We start from the raw sequence: 16,523 nt of genomic DNA, 5'->3' as shown, positions 1-16,523 counted from the left end.
AGGATGTCGGAGCTGCTACCTGACTGCGGGGGGATTCATTGGTTGGGTTGGGGGGAGCTTGGGGAGGAGGGGTTGATTATTTTCTTTTAAGCCTGGAGTGTAGAGATGCAAAAACGGAGTCATCTTTGAATCGTTAAGGGAAGAACCTTCATTGTTACTTGTTTTTCTCTGGGGATTCAGGAGACCTGCAGTGAAGACGGCCTTCCTCTACCAAAAGCCTGCGCACACGGGTAGGCAATCAGCTCTACGATCAGCTGGGATCAGCTCTCGCAACTCTTTCAATATTCTTTTGGGAACCTGTCCTCAGATCGGTCACCATCTTATTGTGGGCAAAAGGAGTTTCACTTCCCAAATCTGCAGGCTAACCGACAGCATTGCTTTGGGCATAAGGCTATGCAGGCACTTGGGACTTACTCCTTTACTCTCTCTTATGAACTGGGAGTGAATCCAGATGCTTTCAATAAGCAACCTGTATTCACCACAAACCATGACACGATGGGGAAGAGTTTCACGAGTTTCGCTGTAAAAGGAGTTGCTTTTGCTATATGTTTGACCATGTTGATCTTCCTCTCCAAAATCAACACAGAGAACAAAACAAGGAGGAAGGTTAATCCTCCTGGATCTGACGCTATTCCAGCAAAATGCTAATAAGCAAAGCTAAAGAAACAATTGCGTTTCTCTTCATCCCAAAATAAAGTCATGCAGCAGAATTTCAAAGAGCCGGCCTACTGCTACAAAGGAAAAAGGAGACCAGCGTTGCACGACATTTAATGTAGCTTCAGGTCTGGAGACAGCCTAATTGGCATGATGTTCATAGCGCATTCTCTTCAGTTCTTCTGCAGCTAACAGCAGTCACTTCCAGAGTAAACCCAGGCTCTGGCAATGGCTGTGCACGTCTGGTTGCAAAAGGAAATCCACTCCCACTCATAAAGCCACTCTACAGGCAGATGCTTGAGTCATTGCCTATGGCATTTTAGTCCTGCCGCAACCTCACTGGCATGAAAACAGGGTTGTCGGGATGGCACAATGCTGGTCTGTTTCTCTTATCAGCAGGGATACTTGCTGACTCAAAAGGATCTCAGTTTCAGCATGGTTGCCACCATCTGAAAAGAGATTTAACCTCAACAAGTTTACAAGACCTTCCAAAAGCCTTTGAGGGCATCAACCTTGAACTGCTGTCTGCTGACGATCACAGCCTTGAAGGATGTACACAGGGAGCCAGATTATGCTGAGCCACTGCTTTGGGGTTTTTTTAATTACTATTTATGAATACCATCATTATTAATTATTTATCAGAGGCTGACACAGCAACAAATCCTAAACTTTGATGGTGGGGCCAGACTGCTGACCGCCGCAACCCAGCCTTTGCCCCAGGGGCTTGCTGGCTCAGCTTCTGCGCTGCACAGGCCCTCCTCCAGCCCCAGTTTAACCCAGCTGCTTCAGGCAGCGGAGGACTCCCGACAGACTTCCCTTGGTATGCCGACACCTCTGGCTGCTCTGGCCAGGCCCCTGAGGCAGTGGTGAGACCCAGGCACGCTCACGGCGCCAGCCATCGCTGGCAGGGCCTGAGCCCATCTCCCAGCTGACCTGGAGAGCGTGGAAGGTGGGATTGAGGGTGTGGGGTGTCTATCTTTGCTAAAACCGGTACAATCCCCACCTTTTATTTCATACCATTTATGTCATGCTCAGGTCCCACACTACCCAGTATATCCTCATTAACTACCACTCCTCTTTCTGTATTTGATATATACACAAATATAATCCCCTTAATGTATTGGCCAGGGGTGGCCCATAGTAAATTGTTCATTAAGTGTGTGTCTAGTTCATTTTGTGCATGGCTTTTGGGTCAATTTGTTATGGTGGTCACTTAGGTCAGGAGAGTTGGTGTGTTGTGTGGAGTTATTAGGCACCAAAGGCAGCTGAGATTGGGCCACTGCTGCACTTGCACTGCTTCTTGTGAGGCTTGTCCTTTGTCAGTGTGAGTGATTCCTGCTGTCATGCTTCCTCTAGCATGCAACTCAAATCATGGGTTATAATTTAAAGGTATGTCCTTTACAGGTAGTGACAGATGTTTCTCCAGGTACCCCATGACATGGATCTTGAGTCTCCCTAAACATGCTCTACCATCCACTGATACTGAAATACTAAGGAGACATACAGTTTTCTTTGTCGAAGCAAGGTAGCTAAATGTTCTGCAGACTGGACATTCCATAGATAAAAGGAATCCTTGAAGATCTGTGTACAGGGGTGGAATGGATAAGGAAGTTATGCTGAAATCAGCTACTGCAACTAGGTTAAAAGACTGAGTTCAATTGGCAGACACAGTGAGGAAGACTATTGATGACCACCAGAGGACCCTGAAAGACCACCAATGAACATAAGAGCACGTGCATTAAAGAATTCTACATATGTTAATGAGTTCCAAGAAATAACATGAATATGCTAATCATTTCTCAGAAATCTAATGAATATGTATAACTCCTACAGTTGAGCAGCCCGGTGCGCACACTAGGTGGAGCGATCCCCTGCGTGCCCGGCGCCGCAATAAAGAATGCCTGCTTTCTAAAACTCCAAAATGACTCTCAGAGAGTTTTTAATCTGCCGACTTATGGTAACACCGCCACTCTGACTTCTGTGTATTTTGGGAAGAGGGTGATTAGAAAGGAAGCCTTTTGTTACCTTATACCAAATGTCACAGTCGTTTGGACCTCACAAAATCACAGGACAGCATACTCTGTGAATTAGCTTTATTTTATGAGCACATTAAGATACACAACAAACAAACACGAGCTCAATCCTCTTTGCCCAGACTAGTCTATCATGTGGATTCACTTATTCACCACTCAAGTCATAAGGTTTTATAATTTATAACCCATAACTCTTAATTTGTGCATCTATGGGCAAGAATCAGTTATCTAGCTGATGGTGAGAGTGCTCATCCTTCCTCTTCCATCACGGTGCGAGTGTCCCCTGTATCACTTTGGGAAGCACAAAAGCCTCAGCAGTTCAGCTGCTGTTGGATCTGCTTCAAAAGCTTTTTGGGTTAGCTGATTTTTTATACCTTCCAGCTTGGAAGTTTAGTCTATACCATTTCCATAAGTTACCAGATTCTGATGAAACTGCCAGACAATCAATATGCAAAGACAATGGCTGCAGGAGACAGCAATCTGCAGGTGATAATGGCTGCATAATGGCCCTTTAGCTCTTTCTGGCCACCCATCCTACCTGTGTGGTGCTCTCGCTTTGACCTAATCGTGCTGCTCCCAGCAGATATCAGGCCTTAGCGTGAGCTGTGTTAGCCAAAAATCTGAGCAGGAGTTGAGTGAACAGTCACACCAGAGTTCAGTGAGGAAGAGTCAGGGGAATTGGATCCCTTTGTCTTTCTCTTGAGATTTATCATCTGAGATTGTGAGGACTTTATCAGAAACCAATACAAACATTATCCTGAAGGCTTCAGACTGAGTTCTTAAGTGAGCATATGATACCGACATCCCCTTCATGTGAGTATATATGGTTCCTGTGAGGCCTCCCAGTGTGGGAAGAAAGGAATGATTCACTCCCCACACACTGGAACTCTTCAGTCCAGATTGGAACTCCTGTTTTTTTTAAAGGGAGCTCCTCTCAGGATAGACAGAGCCATCCCACATTGTAACTGAGTACGGATCACACTAGCATTTTTGAGACTGAAGTATGAATCACAGACTGTCTTCAATGTTTTTCCATCTCTTATGTCCACAAGCCCTGAGCAGGTATTCTCTTCTCCAACTAGTTGAGGTTCAACATGATCTACATTGTCAAGAAAGGCAGGGAGTTAGTAGCCCACATCCCATGGTACTTCCATATCCTCTTGAATCATCTCATTTACATATGCATTACATTTGTCCTTCAGTAAAATCACGCTGTTCAGTCCTATGAGCTGAAGAGCAGTCAATTTATGTTTATACTGATTGTCTCTGTGCAATATCTGTTAGATCACAATCGGCAGCAAAATCGTTTAGCGTTACATTAAATTTCAAAATGTTTTATAAAAACATCTCCAGTGTGAAAAACAATCTATCCTTAGTAATGTCTAAACCTAGTGCCAAGTAGTCTTTAGTCAATATAAAATCACTCTAGTTTTAGTTGTTTGTGGAAATTAGCAATCTAGGCATTTTAGTTTGAAAAAAAACCCCAACCCACTAAATGAATTAAAAGCCTGAATGTAGCCATATGTTTGGGTTAATACCTAGACTGTCATCTGCATTGTTCTAGCCTGATTACCTTGTATAAACAATGCATGCCTTACAACGACTATGCCCTTGAAGAAGAACTAAAAGACTGATAAAAGGGGAACATCCTGCCCTAGAAGCTGTCAGAGGCTAGATGATTGCCAAAAAACCAAAAAGTCAGCAAAAAACCTGCGGTAGCTGAGGGAAAGGTAAAGGCGGCAGGGGGAGATCCCCACCACCAACTCAATTCAAGACTGGAAACAGTAACCAGTAGATAAAGAAGTATAAATAAAACTTTAACTACAGGATATTTTGTAACAAAAGATAAGGAAAGACAGAGACAAAAAGGGTGCCTGGAGGCTGCTAGAGTGAATCAGAAGAAGCGAAGACCCCAGACTCCGCAAACAGTATTGAAGGAGCAGAAATGCCATCAGGAAATCAAGTGACATGTAGAGACTATAAAATCTGGTAACAATTGACAGGCGGGGTCCCTCTTCGGAGGCACCCAGCTCGGGCTGTAACTACTATTGCATATTAAACATAGAAGAAGGAACTCTGATTCTTTTATTAAGGGATGAGCCTTGTTGCAGTGGCATCTGCATAATTCCTACCATAGTCTAGGTGGTGGCTGCATAATTCCTACAACAGATGGGATGGCTAAAGCTCAGAAGTTGGTGGAAGGGTCTGTGGAGGTATATGGTCTCAACTACGTATTTTCCACAGTCAGTTGTCCTGGCTTCAGCTGGGACAGAGTTAATTTTCTTCCTAGTAGCTGGTACAGTGCTGTGTTTTGGATTTAGGATAAGAACAATGTTGATAACACACCAATGTTTTAGTTGTTGCTGAGTAGTGCTTACACTAGTCAAGGAGTTCTCAGCTCCCCATGCTCTACGGACTGAGAAGGCCGGGGGTGCACAAGAAGCTGGGAGGGGGCACAGCCAGGACAGCTGACCCAAACTGGCCAAAGGGACATTCCATACCATGGGACGTCATGCTCAGTACATAAACTGGGGGAGTTAGCTGGGGGGCTGCTGCTCGGGGACTGGCTGGGCATCGGTCGGCGGGTGGTGAGCAATTGCATTGTGCATCACTTGCTTTGTATGTTCTATTAGTAGTAGTAGTAGTAGTAGTATTTTATTTCCATTATTAAACTGTTTTTATCTCAACCCACGAGTTTTCTCACTTTTACTCTTCCGATTCTCTCCCCCATCCCACCGGTGGGGGGTGGGAGTGAGCGAGCGGCTGCGTGGTGCTCAGTCACCAACAGGTTAAACCACAACAGCAGTCTGATGAAATTTACAGTTACTTTCCTCAGGCCAGTTTTTCCTGTACCACCATTGTCTCTTTTCCTTATGTAGCTCAATGTGCTGCATTTGTGGACTATATTTGTAAACGTCATCTGCCTTGGCAATTTCCTTTTGATTCTGGATGCACTGATAAGGTTCAGTGCTGGTCATCTGGAGGAACAGGATCAGCCTGTCTGTGTTCACATTAACGTGAGTGCTGGATGTATTTGGGTGGATATTAGTAAAAGCCCTTATGCTGGTCTGTGTGGCCAGCTGTGTAACTCCATCTTTGGAGTAAAAGTTCAGACTTGCTTCTGGCTGGACCTACACAGAGTAGCACCTACTGTATCCATCAAACCAATATGAGAGGAACGTCCTGGGTCTTAGGATTACACTGATTCAATCCTATGGATCAAGAAGAAATCCCGTGCATCCTGAAATCTACTGGATTCAGCTATTCTGTAACATGCATGCTCCCCCCACCCCTGCCAGCCAGCTCCCTCAGTAAGAAGTCTCCCGCAACCTGAAGATTTGTTGGGGGTTGGGAGCCAAAAAAGCTGAGATCTGCCTAAACCCCTAACACTCCTCAGTGTATCCTACATTAATTTCACAATGATCAGGGAGAGCTGGAACTGTCACAACCCACAACACACACTCCGGGACACTGCCTTCCTGGTATTTAAAAGCTGCCCCAGGTTTCAGCCCCAGCCAGGGTTTGTTTCTGTCAAGCTGCAGGGTTGTGTTGTAACATCCTCCAGAACAAACACAGGGAGAGACATGAGCTGTGTGTGAGCACTCCATACAGAGACCTCCCTGAGTACCTCTGGTTGGCCTTCTAACAGCGAGTCTTACTCTGAGCTTACAATCTTTTCCTTTTAATACCCAATACCACAGAAACTATAATCTACCAAACACATACAAGACTCAAGGGTACAAGATCACTTTTAGTACTGTTCAGAAGAGAAGTAGACTGCAGATCTACATCTACAATAACAAACACAACACCATTTTTCTAAACCAAGGAACACAGGTTCACACCTTCATTCACCTGCCTAACAGACATTCTCACACAGGCTAGTCTTTGGTTAATGCATGAATCTAGCCCTATGTTAACAGTCTTGTCAATCCACATTGATCCTCCCTGGTCTATTCTGCTTGCTCAGCAATATCACTCTTGAATTGCACTAACCATTTCTGCTGCACTGCAGCTCTTTTCTTCCTGCTGTGGTCACAAACATATTCCACCCTTTTACACGTTGTACTGCATTTGACCAGGATGGAGCTAATGTCTTGTCATAGCAGCCCATATCATGCTGTGTTTTGGATTTATGACTAAGACAGTGCTGGTAACACACCAGTGTTTTACCTATTGCTGAACAGTGCTTGCACAGCATCAAGACTTTCTCTGTTTCTTACACTGCCCCCCCAGTAAGTAGGCTGGGGGTGGACAAGAGGCTGGGAGGGGACACAGCCAGGACAGCTGACCCCAAGCGACCAAAGTGATGAAGGAATTACTAACTAGCAGTAGGATGGCGAACAGTCTTCTCAGCATATGGGTTCTGCCAAGGCTGAGGGAAGTAGACTTTGGCCAGAGCATAGGAGGGTGATTCAGGCTCATTGCTCAGGAGAGTGACCTGAAGAGCTGGGACTTGCTAACTACTATGGAAACCACAGAAAACTGAGGACATAACTTTTTCTTGCGATAAAGTTGTTATCCTTCCTGCTCCTTCAAAGTCACCACCCCTACTACCCAACTCAGATTTTCCAAGACTCTGCCATGTTGGAGCCATGGTCATTTGGCTGCCTCTAGTAATCCATTCATTAAGGCAACCCATCCTTTTCAGCCTATTGTCCTCAAGGAGGGAGAAGGGGAGACAATAAAATGGGCAGAATTAACACACCAGATGTGATTAGAAACCTGGGTGGTGGGTGACTTTTGGAATATATCCATCCAACTTGAGACACTTTTATTCCTTGCAGTGTTGAATTTTTTCTTCATATCCAGGTCTGGGCTCACTGGAACAATTTGAGACTCAAGGTCTTTTTTTTCAGGGTTATTTGGTGTCACAAGGCCATTTAGCACAATGGAGATTTTAAAATAGGAAAGGACTCCAATTTTCTATCTGCCATTATTGTAGTACCTGGAATTCTCATGGGATTTAGACTGGTATAGACTTCCCATCTTATTACAATAAAAGGAATTTTTTTATATACATCTATATCTATGCCTGTAACTATGTATCTTTGGGAGTGTTTTTTTCATAACCTGTGGCAGTGATAGATGTTTGAGTTCAAAACAGAATTTTTCAATTCCTATTCTGCTTTTGCTAGGCATTAAGAGACATCCCCTTTAGACAGGCCTGTGCTAGGGAGGCAGAAAGGAAAGATGCTGGAACACAGGAACATGGGTCAGTATTTATTAGTAGAAAATCAGTAACATTTCACATCAGAACCAAAATTATACATTTCAGCTGTTTCTTTTTTACAGTTTCACAATCACAGATCATACAATTAATTTCCTGGTCCCTTCCCTTCCCTTCCCTTTCCCTTCCCTTCCCTTCCCTTCCTTTCCTTTCCTTTCCTTTCCTTTCCTTTCCTTTCCTTTCCTTTCCTTTCCTTTCCTTTCCTTTCCTTTCCTTTCCTTTCCTTTCCTTTCCTTTCCTTTCCTTTCCTTTCCTTTCCTTTCCTTTCCTTTCCTTTCCTTTCCTTTCCTTTCCTTTCCTTTCCTTTCCTTTCCTTTCCTTTCCTTTCCTTTCCTTTCCTTTCCTTTCCTTTCCTTTCCCTTTCCTTTCCTTTCCTTTCCTTTCCTTTCCTTTCCTTTCCTTTCCTTTCCTTTCCTTTCCTTTCCTTTCCTTTTTCCTTTCCTCTCTGTTAAATACAAATGTTAAAGGTTTTCTTTAGGAAAAAAAGTTTGTTAGTGATTTTTTTTTGGCTTTTCTAAGGGAAAACTGTACAGATTATTGCTAGTACTAATTTGAAGTAGTCGTTCTGGATTCAATGAGAAAACCCAGTGCAGGTTCCAAAGAGGTTAAAATTTCAAGGGGCTTGTGACTGAAAAGTCAAAGCAAGCAATTTCATATACTCAGTTTGCTTCTCCAGGAAATGGCTTGGGATGGTTTTAAGAAGTTCTCAGTAGATACAATTAAGAAGTTTGTGTCTGGCAAATCACAAAGATTTGCTTTCAGATTTGAACTTCACAGATAAGTTCAAGAACATCTTTAAATTGGCTCCACTGCACATTGTTAAAGTCTAACAATCAGTCCCTGAAAATAGCAGTTCTCAGAGTAAACTGTCAGGCTTGATTATTGCCCTAAACTCGCGGACAGTGATAGACTGCCTCAAAGGAAAAAAGTCCAGGAAAAACTGGCAGGATTTCTAGAATATCTTTATTGCACCTCAGAAAACCTGACCTGGTGGCAGAGTGACCTGATCGCTCTGTGGGCTTATTTAAAGATTATGGGTCAGGCAAAGCTGACTACTGCATTGAACTGTTTTAGAAATGGAGATTTAAAAATGCTTGAACAAATCTTATCTTCAGGCTGCTTTGTTTCACTGGGAAGATGTAGAGCTTACTGAAGAAGCTGGCCTACTTGGCAAAATAAATAACCTCAGAGATAGTTCTTTGTAAAGAACCTGTGCTTTTGTGCCAAGGAGCTCCTGCTCTGCAGATTTCTTCTATCCACCCCCTCCCCTTGCCAGAATTGGTAAATAAGGTGTATTGGGTTTGTGTGGCAAGGTTTTGGTAGTGGGGGGGCTACAGGGGTGGCTTCTGTGAGAAGCTGCTAGAAGCTTCCCCTATGTCCGATAGAGCCAATGCCATCTGGCTCCAAGATGGACCCGCCACTGGCCAAGGCTGAGCCAATTAGCAACAGTGGTAGTGCCTCTGTGATAACATGTTTAAGAAGGGGAAAAAAATGCTGCTCAACAGCAGCCAGAAAAGAGGACTGAGAATATGTGAGAGAAACAGCCCTGCAGACATCATGGTCAATGAAGAAAGAGGGGGAGGAGGTGCTCCAGGGGTCGGAGCAGAGATTCCCCTGCAGCCCATGGTAAAGACCATGGTGAAGCAGGTTGTCCTCTTGCAGCCCATGAAGGTTAATGGTGGAGCAGATATCCATCTGCAGCCCATGGAGGACCCCACACCGGAGCAGGTGGATGTGCCCGAAGGAGGCTGTGACCCCGTGGAGAGCCCATGCTGGAGCAGGTCTTCTGGCAGGACCTGTGGCCCCGTGGAGAGAGGAGTCCACACCGGAGCAGGTATGCTGGCAGGACTTGTGAACCCATGGGGGACCCCCGCTGGAGCAGTCTGTTCCTGAAGGACAGCACCCCGTGGAAAGGACACATGGAACGGACCCACGCTGGAGCAGTTAGTGAACTGCAGCCTGTGGGAAGGACCCATGTTGGAGAAGTTTGTGGAGGACTGTCTGCCATGCTGGAGCAGGGAAAGAGCATGAGGAGGAAGGAGCAGCAGAGACAATGTGTGATGAACTGACTGCAACCCTCATTCCCCATCCCCCTGTGCCACTCGGGGGGGAGGAGGTATAGAAATTGGGAGTGAAGTTGAGCCCAGGAAGAAGGGAGGGGTAGGGGGAAGGTGTTTTAAGGTTTGGTTTTACTTCTCGTTACCCTACTCTGATTTTGATTGGCAATAAATTAAATTAATTTCCCCGAGTTGAGTCTGTTTTGCCCATGATGGTAATTGGTGAGTGATCTCCCTGTCCTTATCTCAACCCATGAGCCTTTTGTCATATTTCTTCTCCCCCTGTCGAGTTGAGGAGGGGGAGTGATAGAGCAGCTTGGGCACCTGGTATCGAGCCAAGGTAAAACTCACCACATAAGGTTAAAAAACCTTGTACAGAAACCCTGATTTTTAATTTGATTTTAGAAGAAATGACATTGTCAGAGGGTCTCACAAATGCCATCTGTTACAGGAGCTGCAGTGCAGAGTCCTTGTTAAGTGTGGAAAAGATCCCAGAAATAACTTAGAGGACTTTACCCTTACATCTGAAATATAAAGAGTCATGAGAGAAAAATGATTGTTGTTCATCCTCAGGTTTAAACCCAGCAGCTCTGTAATAGGCCTGGGACCATACCAAGCGCTATTAGTTGGAGAGCGTGAGGCCTGACAAAGCCCAGGGATGCCCCTATAAGACAAAATCAAATTGCTGCAACTGTGTCACACTGAGGACACAGTCCTGGAACAGCATGAAGGAAGGAGACCAAAGACCTGCTCAGGCCAGAGCAGCTGCCACTGAGCTGCCCATGTGAAACCACCCCGGTACATCTTTTCAGTTATATCACTTCTGCAGTCGCCATATCTCATGCCTGCATCCTCTTTTATATCCTGAGGATGCTGTCAGCTCACTGAGGACACACAGTCCCCTCCATCTGGTGGCTGTCACCATATGGTACACAACAGCCAGTTAAATTTATGCCCTTCTGCCACTGAAATACTCCCTGAAATACAGCAAAATGGTGTCAGTACTTACTGCTCTGGTTTAGACATGCACACTCAAAAATGCACACACCTCTTCCTTCTGGGGCCTGGTTTAAGCTTTGCAAGGCCCAAATGAATAAGCATGTGGAGAGCACAGAGTCCAGCAATAGTCACCCTCCCCAGGGAGAATGCGTTTTGAACAGCACCCCTTGTTTCTTCAAGAGAATCATTTAATTTTTTAATATCGACACTAGCCCCTCAGTTGGTTCAATACTACCAATGACAAATACTCTTGCCACCAAGAGAACAACAGCTGGGTCTACCTGGGCTCTTCCCATAGCATCAGAATCAGAAGCCCTGGGTAGCTCTGCAGTTGTTTTTCTCCTGAGTAGATTAAGATGCCAGCTCCAGACATTCACAACCTTCCCCCTCTCTCAGTCCACTTACTACGGTCCAGGAAATCAGTTTGAAGGGTTGCAGGTGGATCAGGACCAGAGGCAATCAACAGAGTGTACCAGTCCTGTTTCTTTCAGGAATATCCCAAGGGGTAGGAGGAAGATGTGAGGAGTTCGCTGAATCTTTATTACTACTTCTGGCTAAGCTGCTGACCATCTGCTGATCCTCAGGCCTCCTCCCCCCTCCTAATACAAGTATATTCCTTGATCAACAGGACATCCCATCGAGTTACTTGGTGATACATTAATTTGGTAGCATGCCCAACCGTCAGTTGGCAAAGTTGCAACAAAATAGTGCAAACTCTGCTAATAAGTATGCATTAAGCACGCTTGCACGGGGGGTCGCGTGAAGAAATACTCAAAAGCGCATGGTAACAAGTGATGTCATGGCCAAAGCCAATAGGTTATGTAAATTGTAAAAGCGAATATGTGAGTAGTCTTAAAATTGTATATAAAGAATCAAGAGTATAACGTGGGGTCCTTCTCAGGCTCCCAGCCAAGAGGCATCTTTACTGCTGGCAATAAAAGGGGTTTTAGCTAGTGTGTACTTCTGCTGCCTTCTTTCCAGTACCTGTGCATGAACTAGAAGAAAAGAAGAAAAATGTGAGCAAGTCCTTTTTACTAATGATTTGGTGACTGTGACGGATACGCTCAACTCCTAATCAAGTTGGCTGTACTTTGGTTCAGGCTGATAAAGGAACAACAGGCCTCATGATTGAACATGAACCCCTGGGCGTAATAGCCCCTGGAACATGACAAGGACATGAAGCTGGTTTAAACCAGATTATCAGAGACACCCAAGTACAAAAAAAGAATGCATAAACTTGTGGTTTGACTAGCAGCCAACTACTTCACACTATAAAAGCAGCCTTAATGAGACCTTGAGCCTTCCCTCCATAGCAGCTGGCTGCACGGTGGTGGTCTCCCCTTGAGTAGGGATGCTGCTCAAAGTTATCCCTCGAGGCTGAGAGATCCTTTACGTGACACCAGGTGTTGATGGGTTGGTAAGTGACATTTTTCCGCATGCATGTAACATTTAGATACGTATAGTAAGCTTAAGCAATAACTTTTATATCCCATATCATCTTTATGTAGTAAATAATAGAGTATTGACAGCCAATCCATCTGTACTTATTAAATATTTTACATACCTGAATTTACTGATTAGAACCTAATAAACTAACTACTAAGTCAGATCTGACTAACCTAGTGGCTTTCTATGATGGAGTGACTACATCAGTAGACATGGGAAGGGCTACAGATGTCATCTATCTGGACCTCTGTAAGGCCTTTGACACGGTCCCCCACAACATCCTTCTCTCTAAACTGAAGAGGTATGGATTTGATGGGTCGACTGTCCGGTGGGTGAGGAATTGGTTAGATGGTCACATCCAGAGGGTAGTCGTCAACGGCTCAATGTTGGGATGGAGATTGGTGACAAGTGGCGTCTGATCTTTTCTCCCTTCTCTACAGAATTTCAAGATGATAATATTGAGGATGATATTCGGTGTGCCAAGAAGATTGCTCAAGAGGCTAATGGCCTCAGTTTCTGGTAAGGATATTTGCAGTGGGCACTGGGGAAGAGTGGGCAGAGGAGACAAAAGAAAATCCTGCTATTGACTGGTGGGGGTGGGGGGAGGGCAATGCGCGAGAAGCTGTATTTGGTAAAGTTTAGCACAGTCCTTCTAGAGCTGAAAGGAGAACTGAGGAGTCCTGGCTCCCAGCACCTGCTCTAACTCCCTAAATTTCCCTCCCCTGCCAGAGCTCTCCGTTTTGTTTCCTTCCCCTTCCCCCAGCTCCCTGGATTGAGCTCATCAGAATTTTCATTGATTCATATCTTTCATGCCCAGCTTTCTTCACCAAAGACTCTCAAAGAGTAGATCATTATCTAACTCCTCAAATTACATCATGTATTTCTTTTCCAGGTATGGCTGGAGAGACAATTGCAAGGGCAAAAACCTGGGTTCCTATGTCAAGAGTTGCTAAATCACTCCACAAGCAGCAACTGTTTTCTCACCAATGGTGAAGAGTGAGGGCATATGGAGCATAGGCTAGGGAAAATGGATGGGCATGGGGAATTAAAAGCAGCATATTATTAAGGTAGAAAGGGTGCTGGCTATTGTTAACACTATGAGGACTTCGCGCTACTGCAATGCAAGTAAAGAACTTAAAGGCTGATGGCTTAGTAGAAACAAAACTTAGCAGAAGTGCATTACAGGTGGAGTTTCAGCCATTTACTTGCATAATCCTGTCTCAAGATTTTGTTGTCCTAACAGGGCTTACCAACATTTAGGGTTTCCCTCTCTTTTTGTCTTTCTCTCTTCTCCTTCATCCCTCCCTTCCTCCCATCCTCCTTCCCTCCCTCCCTTACCTTCTTTCATTCTTTTGTTCCTTCTTATCTGAGTGTAGAAAATATGAAAACTAATGAATGCTGTATTAGTTATAAGACCTGCATAATTGCCGCTGCCTTATAACTAGGACACAGTCGCTGACTGAGGTGGGTAGTACGGTTGGCTGACAGAGAGAGACAACTATGCTGAAACATGACCTTGCTCCTTAAATTTATCCAAGCATCTGCTCCTGGCTGGTGTGAGAGATAGGGCACTGAAATGTATGGACATCTGGCCTGGCTGAACATGGCTTTTCTTATCATCCTTTGAGGTATCAGATCAAACACAGTCTAGGAAAGATGCAGGCAGCATCTCTGTGAGGAAATAATGGGTTGGAAAGCCAATTAGGAAAGGGAAATATTTTGCCATTTAGGTCATGAGTCCTTTTTCCAAATAAAGGCTGAATCCAGAAACAGTGCACAAATGGAAGGTGACAATACTGAAACCATGTCTGCTTCTTCATATGCTTTGTTCTGCTGCTTGGTGAGCAGTGACTGCTTTTGTGTTTATGCAATAAAGGGATGCTTTAACTCTTGTCTTATATGAATGTATAAACCAACTATGAAAGGCATGTTTGTTTAGATGGCTGAATATAAAAAAAAAAAAAATGCTCAAAGTAGCCTTGCCAGAAGACCCTCTTCCCAGCTATGGGGCAGGTGGCGGCTCTTTCCCCTCCCATGACCCAGGAGACTTCATTAAGTAACTCAAGGCAGAGCTATTTTACATGCTGGCGTCCATGAAGTCTTTGAGAAAATGCAAAAAAACTTGAGTCAAAGCCTTACCTTCTCATTGTCTTCAGTGCAGGTACTTTCCATCTATTTGGGGATTTGACCAAACCTTCTTATCTGGGGTTTTGGCTTGTGGGTTCAACTCTGGTAAAGGGATGCTTTCTGTCTACCTAAAAATTAAGACCGTGCGTGCATCTGCAAGGGACATACTCGACAAGAAAAGATTAGGGGTTGTGGAAGTAAACTCTCTGCAAATGAAACATGGCCCTGCTAGGGGCTGCTGAATCCTGCCACAGCTCCGTAACCCCAGGTCCAACCAGGAGCGAGGCTGAGCACGGGTTCCCAGTGGGCACACACATACACACACTCCCACACACAGAGACACCAACACATCTATATACACATAGACATATGTATATGTGTATATAGAGATATACATATATCTGTATCATATATCATATGTATATATATCTATATAGATATGATATATATCTATATATATGTAGATATATACATATATCTATATCATATATCATATGTATATATATCTATATACACATATACATGTGTATATATATCTATATACATCTATATGTGTATATATATCTATATATATACACACACATATACATGTGTATATGTGTATATAGATGTGTTGGCATCTCTGTGTGTGTGAGTGTGTGTATGTGTGTGCCTACTGGGAATGTATATAGAGATATATATACACATATATACACACATATATACATGTATACGTGTATATATACGCACATATATACACATATGACTGGCCACACAGATTAAGACATACACACTCAGCACTCACAAAAACACAAACAGCACCAGTGGTCTCATCCTGTTCCCCTCTCTGGCTGATGAGAATGAAAGTCCCTTAGACCTTGAGTGGGAAATACATATACATACACACACGTATGCGTATGTATGTACACACACACACACAGAGGCGTGCAATGCAGCTCCCTCCAGCAGCTGGGTCAGACCCTCTGTCCGCCCGGTAGCTGCCCCTGGATCTCACCCGGTCTCCCCAGTTGCTGGCACTTGGACACACCTGCCCCCGAGGCCGCGTCCCGCTCCATGCTGGCAGAGACCCCCTCACTCACACACATGCACACTCACACACACGCGCGCGTGTGCCCGCGCGGGTCTCGGCTGCCCCCACGCCGCCTCGCGAACTCCCGTGGTCCCTCCAGCAGCCACCTGCGCCCGTGGCGTCGGGGGGGCGCTGACCCCCCATCCCAAAGATGGCCCGGAGCGCTGCTCCCGCTCCCGGGGCGGGCCGGGGGCTCTCCACGGATGTGTCCGCCCGGCGCCGCAGCAGCTCCCGGCGGGGCCGCGATGCCGGGAGCGGGCGGGAGCGGGGCCGGCCGAGGGGCGGGAGCGGGGTCGAGCTCGGGACGGCCGCCCCTCCCCGCTGCCGCCCGGCTGCAGGCAGCGCCGCTCGGCTGGACTGGGCTGGGCTGGGCTGGGCTCGGCTCGGCTCGGCTCGGCTTCGCGGGGCCGCTGAGGGGAGAGTCCAGGCCAGCGGCAGCTCGGGTCCGGCCGCCCCGAGGTGGGTGCCTGCTCCGACTCCTGCCCACCCCCGCGGCCCCGGCCGGCGTCCCCAGGCTGCCTCGCCCTGGCCCGGGCACCGACGGCGCGGGAGGAGCCGCTGCCGGGATTCCAGCTCCGGCTGAAGGTTCTCGTGGCCGGCGCGTGTGGGAGGGAGAGACCGTGGTGGGCCCGGAGCGGGACTGGCTGCCCGCTGCCGCCTGTCTGACCGGCTCAGGCAGCCCCGAGGGACAGGCAGGGCAAGGTCCTGCGGGAGCCGGGTGGCAAAGCAGGGAAGTGCCTGAGCTGGGGAAAGGGGAAGCTTTCGGGAGGTGCATGAACACACGGCTGTGCGTGCCGGGAGGTGTGAGGTGGTCGCTGCTGGAGAACGGGCAGCGCAGGCAGCGTTTCCATCCCTGCTCTTCACAGCGGCAGGAGGAGCCCACCTGGTGTGGCAGGCCTCCATCATGG

At 46.1% G+C, this 16,523-nt stretch overlaps 1 long non-coding RNA gene across 1 annotated transcript; it reads right to left on the bottom strand.

Annotated features, from left to right (window-relative positions):
- Positions 1-2,738: 2,738 nt before the first annotated feature.
- On the bottom strand, positions 2,739-15,838 carry LOC143170053 (uncharacterized). Its single transcript, XR_012996999.1, has 3 exons — positions 15,723-15,838; positions 14,559-14,674; positions 2,739-3,786 (listed from the first exon to the last, which is right to left on the bottom strand). It is a non-coding gene; the product is annotated as an uncharacterized LOC143170053 (long non-coding RNA).
- Between the last annotated feature and the right edge of the window lie 685 nt (positions 15,839-16,523).

Source organism: Aptenodytes patagonicus, chromosome 22 (genome assembly GCF_965638725.1).
Source record: "Aptenodytes patagonicus chromosome 22, bAptPat1.pri.cur, whole genome shotgun sequence".
In the NCBI taxonomy this organism is placed as follows: Eukaryota; Metazoa; Chordata; class Aves; order Sphenisciformes; family Spheniscidae; genus Aptenodytes; species Aptenodytes patagonicus.
This window is presented reverse-complemented; position numbering and strand designations above follow the sequence as displayed.